Here is a 16,968-nt window from a genome sequence, read left to right on the forward strand (position 1 = left end):
ACCAAAAACAACGGGAACTACAAACCTGCAGCCTGCAGAAAGGAGACCCCAAACACAGTAAGTTAAACAAAATGAGAAGACAGAGAAATACACAGCACATGAAGGAGCAAGGTAAAAACTCACAAGACCTAACAAATGAAGAGAAAATAGGCAGTCTACTTGAAAAAGAATTCAGAGTATTGATAGAAAAGATGATACAAAATCTTGGAAATAGAATGGAGAAAATACAAGAAACATTTAACAAGGACCTAGAAGAACTAAAGAGCAAACAAACAATGATGACTAACACATTGAATGAAATTAAAAATTATCTAGAAGGAAGTAATAGCAGAATAACTGAGGCAGAAGAATGGATAAGTGACCTGGAAGATAAAATAGGGTAAATAATTACCACAGAGCAGAATAAAGTAAAAAAGAATGAAAAGAATTGAAGACAGTCTCAGAGACCTCTGGACGAACATTACATGCACCAACACTTGAATTATAGGGGTCCTAGAATAAGAGAAAAAGAAAGGGTCCGAGAAAATATTTGAACATATAATAGTTGAAAACTTCCCTAACATGAGAAGGGAAATAGTCAATCAAGTCCACGAAGAACAGAGAGTCCCATACAGGATAAATCCAAGGAGAAACACACCAAGACACATATTCAAACTATCAAAAATTAAATACAAAGAAAAAATATTAAAAGCAGCAAGGGAAATGCAACAAATAACATACAAGGGAATCCCCATAAGGTTAACAACTGACTGTTCAGCAGAAACTCTGCAAGCTAGAAAGGAGTGGCAGGACATATTTAAAGTGATGAAGGGGAAAAACCTACAATCAAGATTATTCTACCCAGCAAGGATCTCATTCAGATTCAACAGAGAAATTAAACCCTTTACAGACAAGCAAAAGCTAAGAAAATTCAGCACTACCAAACCAGCTTTACTACAAATGCTAAAGGAACTTCTCTAGCCAGGAAAAACAAGGAAAAGACCTACAATAACAAGTCCCAAACAATTAAGAAAATGGTAATAGGAACATACATATTGATAATTACCTTAAAAGTAAGTGGATTAAATGCTCCCACCAAAAGACACAGACTGGCTGAATGGATACAAAAACAGGACCTGTATATATACTGTCTACAAGAGACACACTTCAGACATAGGGACACATACAGACAGAAAATGAGGGAATGGAAAAAGATATTCCATGCAAATGGAAATCAAAAGAAAGCTGGAGGGCTTCCCTGGTGGCGCAATGGTTGAGAGTCCACCTGCCAATGCAGGGGACACGGGTTTGTGCCCCAGTTCGGGAAGATCCCACATTCTGTCGAGCGTCTGGGCCCATTGGCCATGGCCACTGAGCCTGCACGCCTGGAGCCTGTGCTCCACAACAGGAGAGGCCACAACGGTGAGAGGCCCGCGTACCGCAAAAAAAAAGCTGTAGTAGCCATTTTCACTTCAGACAAAATAGACTTTAAAATAAAGACTATTGGGCTTCACTGGTGGCGCAGTGGTTGAGCGTCTGCCTGCTGATGCAGGGGATGTGGGTTTGTGCCCCGGTCCGGGAAGATCCCACATGCCACGGAGAGGCTGGGCCTGAGACCCATGACCGCTGAGCCTGCGCGTCCGGAGCCTGTGCTCCACAACAGGAAAGGCCGCAACAGTGAGAGGCCCGCGTACCACAAAAAAATAAATAAATAAAATAAAATAAAGACTATTACAAGAGACAAAGAAGGACACTACATAATGATCAAGGGATCAATCCAAGAAAAAGACATAACAATTGTAAATATTTATGCACTCTACATAGGAGCAACTCAATACATAGGCAAATGCTAACAGCCATAAAAGGGTAAATCAACAGTAACACAGTCATAATAGGGGACTTTAACACCCCACTTTCACCAATGGACAGATCACTCAAAATGAAAATAAGTAAGGAAACACAGGCTTTAAATGACATATTAAACAAGATGGACTTAATTAATATTGATAGGACATTCCATCCAAAAACAACAGAATACACTTTCTTCTCAAGCACTCATGGAACATGCTCCAGGATAGATCATATCTTGGGTCATAAATCAAGCCTTGGTAAATTTAAGAAAATTGAAATTGTATCAAATATCTTTTCCAACCACAATGCTATGAGACTAGATATCAATTCCAGGAAACAAACTGTAAAAAATACAAACATGGAGGCTAAACAATATACTTCTAAATAACCAAGAGGTCACTGAAGAAATCAAAGAGGAAATCAAAAATTACCTAGACACAAATGACAATGAAAACACGATGACCCAAACCCTGTGGGGTGTGGCAAAAGGAGCTCTAAGAGGGAAGTTTATAACAATACATTCATACCTCAAGAAACATCTCAAATAAACAACCTAACCTTACACCTAAAGAATTAGAGAGAGAAGAACAAAAATCCCCAAAGTTAGCAGAAGTAAAGAAATCACAAAGATCAGATCAGAAATAAATGAAAAAGAAATGAAGGAAATGATAGCACAGATCAATAAAACTAAAAGCTGGTTCTTTGGGAAGATAAACAAAATTGATAAACCGTTAGCCAGACTCACCAAGAAAAAAAGGGAGAAGCCTTAAGTCAGTAGAATTAGAAATAAAAAAGGAGAAGTAACAACTGACACTGCAGAAATACAAAGGGTCATAAGAAATTACTCTAAGCAACTGTATGCCAATAAAATAGAAAACGTGGAAGAAATGGACAAATTCTTAGAAAAGCACAACCTTCTGATACCGAAGCAGGAAGAAATAGAAAATATAAACAGACAAGTCACAAGCAATGAAACTGAAACTGTGATTAAAAATCTTCCAACAAATGAAAGCCCAGGACCAGATGACTTCACAGGTGAATTGTATCAAACATTTAGAGAACAGCTAACAGCTATCCTTCTCAAACTCTTCTAAACTATAGCACAGGGAGGAACAGTCTCAAACTCATTCTACGAGGCCACCATCACCCTGATACCAAAACCAGACAAAGATGTCACAAAAAAAGGAAACAAGAGGACAATATCACTGATGAACATAGATGCAAAAATCCTCAACAAAATACTAGCAAACAGAGTCCAACAGCACATTAAAAGGATCATACACCCTGATCAAGTGGGGTTTATCCCAGGAATGTAAGGATCCTTCAATATATGCAAATCAATCAATGTGATACACCATATTAACAAATTGAAGGATAAAAACCATATGATCATCTCAATAGATACAGAAAAAGATTTTCAAAAAATTCAACACCCATTTATGATAAAAAACTCTCTAGAAAGTAGGCATAGAGGGAACCTACCTCAACATAATAAAGTCCATGTATGACAAACCCACTGCCAAGATCATTCTCAGAGTGAAAAACTGAAAACATTTCCTCTAAGGTCAGGAACAACAGAAGGTTGCCCATTCTCACCACTATTCTTCAACATAGTTTTGGAAGTTTTAGCTACAGCAATCAGAGATGAAAAAGAAATTTAAAAATCCTAATCAGAAAAGGTGAAGTAAAACTATCACTGTTTGCAGATGACATGATACTGTACATAGAGAAACTTAAAGATGCTAACAGAAAACTAATAGAACTAAGCAATGAATCTGGTAAAGTAGCAGGATACAAAATTAATGCACAGAAATCTCTTGCATTCCTATATGTTAATGATGAAAAATCTGAAAGAGAAATTGAGAAATAATCCCATTTACCATAGCAGCAAAAAGAATAAAATACCTAGGAATAAACCTACCTAAGGAGACAAAAGACCTGTATGCAGAAAATTATAAGACACTGATGAAAGAATTTAAAGATGATACAAACAGATATTACATGTTCTTGGATTGGAAGAATCAACATTGTTAAAATGATTATACTACCCAAAGCAATATACAGATTCAGTGCAATCCCCATCAAGCTACCAATGTCGTTTTTCACAGAACTAGAACAAAAGATTTCACAATTTATATGGAAACACAAAAACCCTGAATAACGAAAGCAATCTTGAGAAAGAAAAATGGAACTGGAGGAATCAGTCTCCTTGACTTCAGACTATACTGCAAAGATACAGCAATCAAGACAGTATGGTACTGGCACAAAAACAGAAATATCGATCAATGGAACAGGATAGAAAGCCCAGAGATAAACCCATGCACATATGGTCACCTTATCTTTGATAAAGGAGGCAAGAATATACAATGGAGAAAAGACAATCTCTTCAATAAGTGGTGCTGGGAAAACTGGACAGTTACATGTAAAAGAATGAAATTAGAACACTTCTTAAAACCATACACAAAAGTAAACTCAAAATGAATTAAAGATCTAAATGTTGGGCCAAACACTATAAAACTCTTAGAGGAAAACATAGGGAGTGGTTTATTCACAGAAAGACATTTAGACAGGGTTGGCAGTCAGGGCACCAAAAGTGATGGTGCAGGTACCCATAGTATCAGCCTCACTCTTACCAGCTGTAGGAAGAGGTAAAAAAAACGGGATGGAAACCTGGAAGGAGACTCATCTGGAGAGAGAGAGGGCCAACCTCAGAGGCACAGTCTGACACTTGAGGATTCAGCTATCTGAGGTGGCCTGGTCGAAAGCTCAGGGAGAGGAACACCCTGACCCTCTGACCTCCTGTCATGGCTCCCCATTGGTTAAACTATGTGGGGATTGGGAAGACATGGGGACACTTCCTCTTTGACATAAATCACAGCAAAATCCTTTTTGACACACCTCCTGGAGAAATGGAAATAAAAATAAACAAATGGGACCTAATGAATCTTAAAGGCTTTTGTACAACAAAGGAAACCATAAACAAGACAAAAAGACAACCCTCAGAATGGGAGAAAATATTTGCAAATGAAGCAACTGACAAAGGATTAATCTCCCAAATATACAAGCAGCTCATGCAGCTCAAATCAAAAAAACAAACAACCCAATCCAAAATTGAGCAGAAGACCTAAAGAGGCATTTCTCCAAAGAAGATATACAGATTGCCAACAAACCCATGAAAGGATGCTCAACATCACTAATCATTAGAGAAATGCAAATCAAAACTACAATGAGGTACCACCTCACACCAGTCAGAATGGCCATCATCAAAAGTCTACAAACAATAAATGCTGGAGAGGGTGTGGAGAAAAGGGAAACTTCTTGCACTGTTGGTGGGGATGTAAATTGATACAGCCACTATGGAGAACAGTATGGAGGTTCCTTAAAAATCTAAAAATAGAATTACCATGTGACCCAGCAATCCCACTACTGGGCATACATCCTGAGAAAACCATAATTCAAAAAGAGTCATGTACCACAATGTTCATTGCAGCACTATTTACAATAGCCAGGAAATGGAATCAACCTAAGTGTCCATTAACAGATGAATGGAAAATGATGTGGCACATACATATACAGTGGAATATTACTCAGCGGTAAAAAGAAACAAAATTGAACTATTTGTAATGAGGTGGATGGACCTAGAGTCTGTCTTACAGAGTGAAGTAAGTCAGAAAGAGAAAAACAAATACCATATGCTAACACATATATATGGAATCTTAAAAATAAATAAATAAATAAAAAGTTGTGATGAACCTCAGAGCACTACAGGAATAAAGGCACAGACATAGAGAATGGACTTGAGGACACGGGGAGGGAAGGGTAAGTTGGGATGAAGGGAGAGAGTAGCATTGACATATATGCATTACTGATGTAAAATAGATGGCTAGTGGGAAGCAGCTTCATAGCACAGGGAGATCAGCTCAGTGCTTTGTGTCCACCTAGAGGGTTGGAATAGGGAAGGTGGGAGGGAGACGCAAGAGGGAGGGGATATGGGGCTATATGTATACATACAGCTGATTCACTTTGTTACGCTGCAGAAACTAACCAAGCATTGTAAAGAAATTACACTCCAATAAAAAGGTTAAATTTTTAAAAAAATTGTTAAGATGGTAAATTCTATGTATATTTTACAGCAAAAAAGACAATAAATAGAAAAAAAACAAAGAAAATTATCACTGTCTATCTTCAATTAATATTGTGCTATCTCATTTAAATTTTAAGGACATTATTGCAACAGTGTGCTTCTATTTTTCCTCTCATGGATTTTATCCTCTTGTTGTCACAGATTTTACTTCTCTCTCTGTTTTAAAACCCACAGTGCATTGTTGTTTTGTTTAAACTACTATATTTTGAAGAGATTATAAAAAATTATATTTATCCACGTAGTTATCAGTTTCACTGCTCCTTATTACCTTGTGTACATCTTGATTTCTATTAGTATGTTTATTTTTTGCTTCAAAGACTTCCTTTAATATTTTTATAGTATATGTGTGCTGGCTTCTAACTCTTTTTCCATATTTGGCATTTTGTATATCTTTAAAAGCCTTTATTTTTGAAAGATATTTTTGCTGGCTAAAGGATTCTTGGTTGGGAGTTTTTAATTTTGAAGTATTTTAAAGATGTTTCTCCACTGTCTTCCAGCTTGCTTTTTTTTAAAACAAGAAATCTGCTGTCATCTTTCTTTTTGCTTTTCTGTAGGCGTTGTGTTTATGTTGCTCTGGCTGCTTTTAAGGTTTTCTCTCTCTCTCTCTCTCTCACTCTTTTTTTTTTTTTTCTCCCAAAGCCCTCGAGGGCAAGGAGCATATCTGTCTTGCTCCTTACTCTTTCCTAAGCATTATCACCCTGTCTAATAAATAATTATTTAATGGTTATAAAACATATGGTGCTTAGCATGGTTGGTTTGACAGGATAAGCTCATGAGAAAGGGTAGCCCAAATAAGAAGCCATGCAATAAAGACTGAGTTCTGTTGTGAATGACAGAAAACATAAGGTAAAAGTTTACATCACTCTCAGATAAGGGAAATTCAGAAATAAGCAGCCTTGGACTGGTATGGCATCTCCATGATCAAAACAGGAAACTTAATTTCTCTATTCTGTTGCCTTGCCATTCTCAAAATGTAGCTTTTACCGCATATCCAACAAGATTGCTTGAGCTTCAGCCATTACTTCTGCATTCCAATCTGTGAGAAAGGTGAAGAAGCAAGAAAGTCAGTTCTTTCTTAGAGAAATTTCCCAGATGTGTCATGTGGCCCTTTTCTCTTACATCCCATTGGTCAGAATTTAGTTGCATGGCCACACCTAATTACAAGAGAGGTTGGAAATGTAGTCTTAATTCAGATAGCCATATGGCCAGATAAAAATCAAAGATACCATTACTCTGAGGTGACAGAAGGGTAGAACAGATGTTGAAGGACATCTAGCTGTTTCTGCCACAGTCAACAATGACAGACATCCATCCTTTTTAGGGCTATAGAGAGGAAGCGAGGCAAGTGGGCATATATTAGTTAGCTGTTGTCAAACTAGTGCTGCAAAACAAACCACTCCAAAGCTCAGTGGCTTCAAACAATAACCATTTATTTTCCCTTATGCTTCTATGGGTCAACTGATCCAGGAGGACCTGGTCTGGACTTAGCTCCTCACTGTGGGCTGGATTCAGTTTGGCTCCATATGACCCTTTTGCCCAGGCAGAAGGGTCAGCATCTACCTGGGGAAAGTTCCCACTGAAATGAAAATGATTTTGTTTTTTTTTTAATTTTGAAATAATTATATGTTCACAGGAAATTGCAAAGATAGTACAAAGAGGTCCTGTGTAACTACTGGGGGAAACTAGGTGAAAGGTATATAGTACAATATCAAAAAGAATCTGATATTGGTCTAATCTGTGTGTATAGTTCTGTGCCATTTTATCATATGTGTAGATTCGTGTAACCACCACCACAATCAAGATACAGAACTATTTCACCACAAAGATTTCCCTCCATACTCCTTTATGGTCATACCCATCCCCCACTCCCACCATTGGCCACCCTTGCCAACCACAAATCTGCTTTCCATTTATATAATTTTGTCATTTTAAGAATATTGTATAAGTGGAATCACACTGTATGTGACCTTTTGAGATTGTCTTTTTTCGCTTGTAATGCCCTTCAGATCCATCTAAGTTTGTGTGTATCAATAATTCAGTTCTGTTTATTGCTAAGTAGTATCTACAGTATGGATGTACAATAGTTGGTTTAACCATTCCCTTACTGAGGGACGTGGTTGTTTCCAGTTTTCGGCTATTAACATATAAAGGTACTATGAACAATTGTGTAGAGAGTTTTGTGGTGATACAAGTTTTCATTTCTCTGGAATAAATGTCCAGGAGTGCAGTTGCTGAGTTATATGGTAAATGTAGGTTTAATTTTTAAAGATGCTGCTAAACTAACTTCCAGAGTAGCTGGGCTGGAGAGATACATTTTTATCTGCATCCTTGAGAGATACATTTTTATCTTCATCCTTGTCTGCATTTAATGTTGCCTCTGTTTTATCTTAGCTGTTGGTGTATTATTTTATAAATTGTATTATAAATTATCATTATAATTGGTTTGAAGCAGTTTACTTGTGATATGCCTAGGTGTAGTTTCTTCATGTTTCTTATGCCTAAGTTTCTTTAACTTCTTATATCTGTGTGTATATATACATATTTTTTCATAAAATTTAGAAAAATTTTGGCCTTTATTTAAATAGTTTTCATCACCCCTTTAATTCAGTGACTTCAACACACACGATTTTAGATGCTTGATGTTCTCCCAGAGTTCACTGATGCTGTTATTTTTTCCCCCGATATTTTTCTATTTTTTATTTCTATTGTTAAATCTTCAAATACGATAATATTCCGTAATGTCTAATCTGCTGTTAATTTCATCCAGTGTATTTTTTTTTTTTTTTTTTGCTATACGCGGGCCTCTCACGGCTGTGGCCTCTCCCGTTGCGGAGCACAGGCTCCGGACGCGCAGGCTCAGCGGCCATGGCTCACGGGCCCAGCCGCTCCGCGGCATGCGGGATCCTCCCAGACCGGGGCACGAACGCGTGTACCCTGCATCGGCAGGCGGCCTCTCAACCACTGCGCCACCAGGGAAGCCCTCATCCAGTGTATTTTTGATGTTAGACAATGTATTTTCTTTTGTAGCCTTCATTTTGGGTATTTATTTTTCTATAATTTTGATGTCTCTTCTTAACATGCTAAATCATTTTATATTCTTAAACAAACAGAATTATAATTATTGATTTATTTTTCTACTAATTTCTATATTTCAAGTTTAATTTTCCACTCTTTTATAACAGCTTTATTGAGATATAATTATCATGAAATATATCAATTCAAAACATACAGTTCAGTGGTGTTAAGTATATTCAGAATTATGTGAATGGTTTTTATATTCAAAGAATTATCAATGCAATCTAACGTGAGAAATTTTTTCTTCTCTCTAAAAAAATTTTTTATATATAGAAGTTGTATACCAACTCCATCCTTAGCCCTAGGAAACTACTAATCTACATTGCCTCTTAGATTGACCTGTTCTGGACATTTCATTTAACTGGATTCATAAAATAGGTGATATTTTATTACTAGCTTACTTCATTTAGCATAATGTTTTCAAGATTCATCTATGCTATAAATGTATCAGTAATTCATTGTTTTTAATTACTCAATATTTCACTATAGGGGTATACAACATTTTCTGTTTCATCAGTAGAATAAATTTGGGTAATCTAATTTTGAGTTTATAAACAATGCTGTTATGAATATTTGGTATAGGTTTGTATGTGGATGTATGTTTTAATTTCTTGGTAGATACCTAGGAGCAGAATTGCTGGGTAATATAATAACTCTATGTTTAACATTTGAGGAACTGCCAAACTATTTTCCAAAGTGACTGTAGCATTTTACATTTCCATCATCAACGCTTAAGGGTTTTAAATTTTCCATATCCTTGTCAATACTTGTTATTGTCTGTCTTTTTGATTTATGCCACCCTAGTGGACGTAAAGTGATATTTTACTATGGTTTTTATTTTTATTTCCCTAATGAGTAATAATGTTGAATATCTTTTCATGTGATCCATTTCTCAAGGGAAAAATATTGTACATTGCTTCAATGCCCTGAGAAATATTTTCCATTTTTTCCATAGCTGATATTTTAGTTATTTCAGGAAGGAGGGAAAAACCCAGTTCTTTTTGTCCGAAAGTGAGAGTCCTTTATTACAATATTAAACAAAATGATTTTAGTGATTCACAGAGGTCAGTTGGAAGTACATTACCTTTTGTAATTGTTTCAAAACAAGCCTAACAGCTGTATATGCTCCTTGTAGCCCAATCCATAGCAAAAATATTATCCTGATTGAGAGTGTACTGAACTGCAGATTTAGGGCAAAAGATAAAACAGGCCATCCCATAAGATTTGCCTTTAAATTCAAAATTATAAGTGCTTCCAGATGTTCCATTAACCAAAGTAGGGTTACAATTTTGACCAATATTTTTCTTTTCACAGATCTTTAGTAAATTATTAACTGTAATCTTCTTGGCTAATTACTTAAATCTCATACATAACTTGAATATATTGGTAAGAGTGACCAGCTTGAGGAAACTCTGGATAAAATAACTATCCATGTTTCAGAGTGCTGTGAATTGAGTCATGTTCCCACCAATTCATATGTTGAATGCATAACCCCTAGTACCTAAAAATGTGACCTTATTTGGAGATAGGGGTTTTACAGAGGTAATTAATCTAAAGTGAGGTTGTTAGGGTGGGCCCTCATTACAATATGACTAGTTTCCTTATGGAGGGGAAATTTGGACACAGAGAAAAGTATAGAGGGAAGATAATTGGAAGACGTAAGGAAAAGATGGCCATCTACAAGCCAAGGAGAGAGGCTTGGAACCGATTCTTTGACAGCTCTAAGAAGGAACAAACCCTGCTGACACCTTGATCTTGGACTCCAGAACTGTTAGACAATAAACTACTATTGTTTATACCACCCAATCTGTGGTAGTTTGTTATGGCAGCCCTAACAAATATAATACACAAGAGAATTAATTTATTTCATGAACCCAGCCCTCCTTTTGCCTCTATTAGACTTGCCTTTCATTTTCGTTAGTGTTGCAGTGAACTACAGAGAAATGTTGATTTTTCCACAATGCTGACACCATGTTAAGCCCCTGTCTGCTCCTGGCAGGTATTTTCTTCCCCAGACAAGAACATTTTCCTCAGTGACAGAACCTAACACAAAGCAGTAACCTGCCAAAAGCTCTAATATATCTATGGCAACAAGATTAGAATGCCATTTACTGCTAAAGTTCAAATCAACAATTCTTTGGAGGGAGGACAGGATGCTAAAATGTGGAATATCTCCTTTATCCAAAACATAAAGAGGCCAGGTTTTTTTTTTTTTCTTTTTTGTGATGACATTTCTTCAATAAAGTTTTGAAAGAATATGTACCAAAAGCTGTATTAAGATTCTTCTTCCTTGAGTAGATTGCCAGTGTACCTCTGCTTAGCAGAAAAAAGAGACAGAAATTTAACAAAGGACAGATTAAAAAAGGAAAAACAATGAATAGAAAAAATTAACTTTATTCTCACATATTTGTATTTCTGTTTTCAGTTCATATGTCTGTTTTCTCTTAAATGATGAAAGAATTGTTTTTGCCAAGGATAAGAGTTTAAATAAGATATAGTGGAAAAAATTAAAAGTTTTTTCTTTAATGTTTAAAATTTTTACTTTCTTCCTGTTTGCATGGTTTCTGATAAGAAGTTAGATATAATTCTTGTTCTTATTGTCCTAAAGTTATTTCATTTTTAAAAAATTTCCTCTTTGTCTTTGGTATTCTGGTTTGAATATGATATGCCTGGGTGTGCCTTTTGGTATTTATGCTGCTTGATGTTCTCTGAGCTTCCTGGATCTCTGGTTTGTTTTCTGTCTATTTTGGAAATTTCTGGGCCATTATTCAAATATTTCTTCTCATTTCTGTCTTCTCCCCTAATATTCCAGTTACATATATATTACACATTAAAATTTGCCCTGTAAATAGTAGTTCTTGATGTTCTGTAGTTCTTGGATGTTTGGATGTTCCCTTCTGTTTCTCTTTCTTCTTCTTCCTCTTCCTCCGCCTTCTTTATCATTTTTTAGCACTTCGAATTTCATTAGTTTGGTAAGTTTCTATGAGTCTGTATTCAAGCTCACTGATTATTTCCTCATTAGTTTCTAGTGAACTGATGAGCCCATCAAAGGCGTTCTTTGGTTTCTGATACTTTTTTCTCTACTATTTCCTTTAAATTCTTAGAATTTTCATCTTTCTCCTTTCAGCCCATATGTTCTTGTATGTTGTCTACTTTTTCCATTTGAGCCCTCAACATGTTAATCAGGGTTATTTTAAATTTCGTGTCTGAAAATTCCACCATTTGTCTCATGAATCTAGTCTGATGCTTGCCTGGTCTCTTCAGACCATGATTTTGCTTGTCCTTTAGCATGCCTTGTAGTGTTTTGTTGAAATCTGGGCATGATATATTGGATAATAGGAACTGGGCTTTAGTTAAAATTTTAAGTTAATCTGGCTAGAATTTGACCTGTGTTTAATGTTTGCTGTAGTTATATATACCAAAGATTTCAAATTCCTCTAGTGTAATTTTCATTTGTTTTCCCCTATTGACTTTGGGTTTTTCTAAGTGCTTGTTTCCAAAATTATGAATAAAGTTCTTTTAGCTGTGATCCACTATTACTATGCTAGAGCCTTGTTTGTTGATAGTGGAGAAGAGGGTAAGCATTCTATAATCATAATTAAATCTAATTATTTCAGGGGACCTGGCATGTGACCTTTACAAGACTTTTTTAGCCCCCTTTCCCCACTTTAGGTGATACAGGAAGTGGTGCGGTAGGAGGATTGCCTTTTACCCAGGTGGGATAAGACTCTGCTAAAGCCTTCACCCTTAGAGAGAAGGACTTTTCTTATGAAATGTGCTCTGGTTCTATTTCACAATGATTATTGTTCCTCTCTCCCATCAGAGCCATAGGTGATCTTTGTCAACTCTTTACTGTGAAAACCTGATGCAGTTCCTCAAAATAAAACCCATGAAAGTGTTGGGCTCCCTAAGGCTGTGGTCCCAGGAGTTTTCCACTTATGCTAGTGCATCTCAGCCTAAAATGAAAATTATGGGTTTTTTTTTTTTAATTCTTGTGGCAAACTAGTCATTGTCCTTTAGGATTATAGTATGATACAGTATTTTTTTATTAAAAAATACAACTTAAAACAGACATGAAAGTGGAGTGTTCCTTTACTAACTCTTCACTGGATAAAATATTTGCTTACATAAAATACCAATAACATAGTTCTAAAAAAAATAATTATCCATTGTGGTTGGAAAATAAATTTCAGGCTTAAAAATGTATTAAAATCTTTATAGCCACAGTTCTAACAAGCACAGTAATTTATCAGATGAAGTATTTTAAAAGTAATATGTATTATAAAATCAAACTTTTATTACAGAATATCTGCTCTAAACATTTGCATCATGTACATAATGATGCAAAATTATTTAAAAATCTGAAGTACAAGCTTTTCATGTATGTTACTAAAAATGATCCAGTGCTTTCCTCATTTTTTATTAAATAGTTATTCTTTTTTAAAATTCAAATATTATTTAAATTCTGTATTATTCATTTGTTTATCATTAGATTATCATTATTCAATAGATTTGTTTCAGTCCAAGATTCTTCCTGTCTTAGAGATGACTAAAACGAAATTTAGAAAAGTACTATCACAGTGTAGAATGCAGCAATGAACCTAGGTGTGTCTAAGGAATTCATTCTTATTCTTTGTACAACTAACAATTTTATACGTTGAAATTCAGATGAGGTTACATCTAAATATTCAAATGCCCAATTTCACTTTAGGCAGAAATTCTTTAGAAAGCACTTTCTTGTGTCTGGTCTGCTGCTTGTGTGGATATATGGCAGGGGAATTTTCCCTGTTGTTATTATGGTAGCTTTCTGCACTTTTTGACTCTGTTGACCACAACCATTTGTCTCACAAATTAAGTGCTGTACCTGCATTGATTTATCTACTATAGCACTTGTTCTGGTTTAATTATTTCTTGCGTATGCAGCTTATTGCATTAGGTTTCATGTATTTATCCATCTAAAATATATTTTACCATGTATTGCTAGAGCATCTGGGCACCTTAAAATAAGTAAGAGTTAAACAAATTTATCAATAATAAAGCTATCCATTTGGCCAGAAACCTATTTCCACACTAACAGCTGTGACAACCTGCTAAATAAGATTACACTTATACCTGACTCTTTCAATCAAAGAGCTCATAAAACAAAATTTATTCATATTGTTCCCAGTTCAATTTACTTAAAATCCTAACTTTCATAGTCATTACTTTATCAATATAGTTATAAACTATGTTTGCAAGTTTTTTGCATTTAAGTAGTAATGTTTCTTGGAGTAATCTGCAAATAGTAGTTTAAGAAATGCCTTCTATGGTTGGTACTTTCTGTAATATGGAGATTAGTGGTGTAATGACAAAGAAGTCAATGAGTTATTTAATCCTGAAGGGGTTTTATGGCTTATTTTCAAGTACGGGTCTTGTAGGTTTGTTGAATCATGATGAGGCTAAGATTATGGCTTTGATATGGAGTTCTTGGGACAGGTAAGGCTTTGTCCAACTCCCCCAGCCATTGGTAGTCAAAAGCTCATTCTCTTCGAAGCACAGGATAGCTTACCTTGGGGGCCCCATCATAAGGGCTTGGGTGGGATCTCTGTTCTATATGCTTTCCATCCCAGAGAGACAGCAGAGCAGTTCTCACAGTGGGGATTTTTGCACAGTTCAGAGAAAACCGCTTCTAAGTTTGAACTGGGAAGCTGATCATTCACATTCCATATTTTACTTCTGGATAACAGAGGTGGAGGAAAATTATGTAACATAATCTATATGTTATTTTTAATCTTTATGATAATCCCTTAAAGTGACTCGGCTAAAATGGCACAGTTAATGACTGAGAAACAGAATGCGAGATAAGCGTTCCTGGCCTCAATGATCAAGCCCTTTCTCCCTGATAACATAATCTCCAAGAGGGTAATTGCATTTTCAGGTCAATTGCAGATGACTGAAAAAAACTTAGTATATTTTACTTGTGGTTACAATTGATAATCTCACACATAAGCTGATGTTTATTAATTTGTAAATATAGTAGTTGTGTTTGAAATTTTAATTATGTCAAACTTTCCAAAAACGTTATAGCAAAACATATGGGAAATCTTAAAGTGATAATTATGAACCATGCATTGGACGCTGACAATTATACACTCATTGATTTTTTTTTTCAATATAGTATTTTGATTTGAGGTAGATGATTTGTACACATGTTTAAGCCAAAAGATATGAGTTTTGCCAATTAGTGGATAAGCTTTTAGGATATAACAGAATTTTAAAATACAGTTCTCTCTTTCTCAGGTTTGGAGACCACATGATAATAAATTGAGGTGCTAGATTTTCTATGCAGGAGAGGAAAAGAACATATTCAAAATCTGGTTTGACAACTCCTACCCTCACATCAGGGGTATAACATGGTTGAAAATAGGAAGGGCAGTGGTAACATTGTGGCAGATTTATTTTGAGAGTTTCTACTGTGCTCCATTCCCTCATCTTTTTTTTTTTTTTGCGGTACGTGGGCCTTTCACTGTTGTGGCCTCTCCCGTTGTGGAGCACAGGCTCCGGACGCACAGGCTCAGCGGCCATGGTTCACGGGCCCAGCCACTCCGTGGCATGTGGGATCCTCCCGGACCGGGGCACGAACCCGTGTCCCCTGCATTGGCAGGCAGACTCTCAACCACTGCGCCACCAGGGAAGCCCCATTCCCTCATCTTGAATGATATACTTCTTTCCTCTAACCTTGATCTAAGAAGAAGAAACTACTTAGAGATGTTATATTTATCCCTTGTAATTTTGGGACACATTGAATTGGTTTTAAACTGTCAATTGTAAAAAAAAGTATCCAAGGTAGGCTGAAGTGGCTTGAGGCTGCCTGGCTTTGGTCATGTTTGGGAAATAATTACATACCTCCATACACTTACTCCAAAGGTGCATGATTTTCAGGGACTAGTCCTGGAATCTATGGTTAGACTAATGGCTGAAGATTGTTTTTAAAAGTTGCTGGCCAAGAAGTCTGTGCCAGAGGCAAAACAGATTGGCAGAATGAATATGGAAATGGCCTCTCAGATGCAGAAAAATTAATGAGATGGCAGTAGGGGTAGAGGTATTAAACAGTCGTTGTAAGGAGAAATACTATCTAACATCATGAGAGTTGCAGTAGGAGGAATCTATCAGGGAGCCCACTAAAGGAAGCAGGAGGAAAAGGGTAAGCCTTCAACATTTGCCTAGTAAGAACTTTTGTGCTTTTTATATTTGCACTTGACTACAATCTTAACTTTGGAGAGTATCAGTAGGCTCTTGGTGTATAACCACCCTACAACTTAGTGGGTTAAAACAATAAACATTGATTTCTCATGAACTGAAGTGTAAGCTTGGTAGTTTTCCTTGTGTGAGCTGGCATGGCTAATATTAGAGTTCAGTTGGTAGCTTGGCTAGGACTGGATGATCTAGGATAGCCAGTCTTACATGGTTGGCAGTTGGCTTGAAGTCAGCCAAGACAAACGATGACTTTGCCATAATATCTCTCATTATCCAGCAGGTTATTCCTGACACATTCACATGGAGATGGTTACAGTGTTTCCAAAAGCATCCAAAAGAGGGTAAGCCTCAATGCACAACTACTTTTAACTCTTTATTTGCATAGCATACTGTCCTATTGCCCAAAGCAGTTCACAAGTGTTAACCTATGGTCTATGAGGAGTATGGATACAGAGGGAAAATATTGTGGCACACTTTGCAAACATTATAACACATGGAGATTTTAGAAGCAGTTTAGTTAAGCAAGCCAAACTGTGAGGAGGATAAAAATACTCAACTTTACATAAAATATATAGCATTGATTATTTTTGCAAGACTACTTTCCTAGGGACTAAAAAGACTGTAGTGCTTTTATTATCAGAGAATGACAGGAAAAGATAAGACCCAATTCTAGGGCTTTATTC

The sequence above is a fragment of the Grampus griseus genome (assembly GCF_964374135.1).
Source record: "Grampus griseus genome assembly, chromosome: 4".
Classification (NCBI taxonomy): Eukaryota; Metazoa; Chordata; class Mammalia; order Artiodactyla; family Delphinidae; genus Grampus; species Grampus griseus.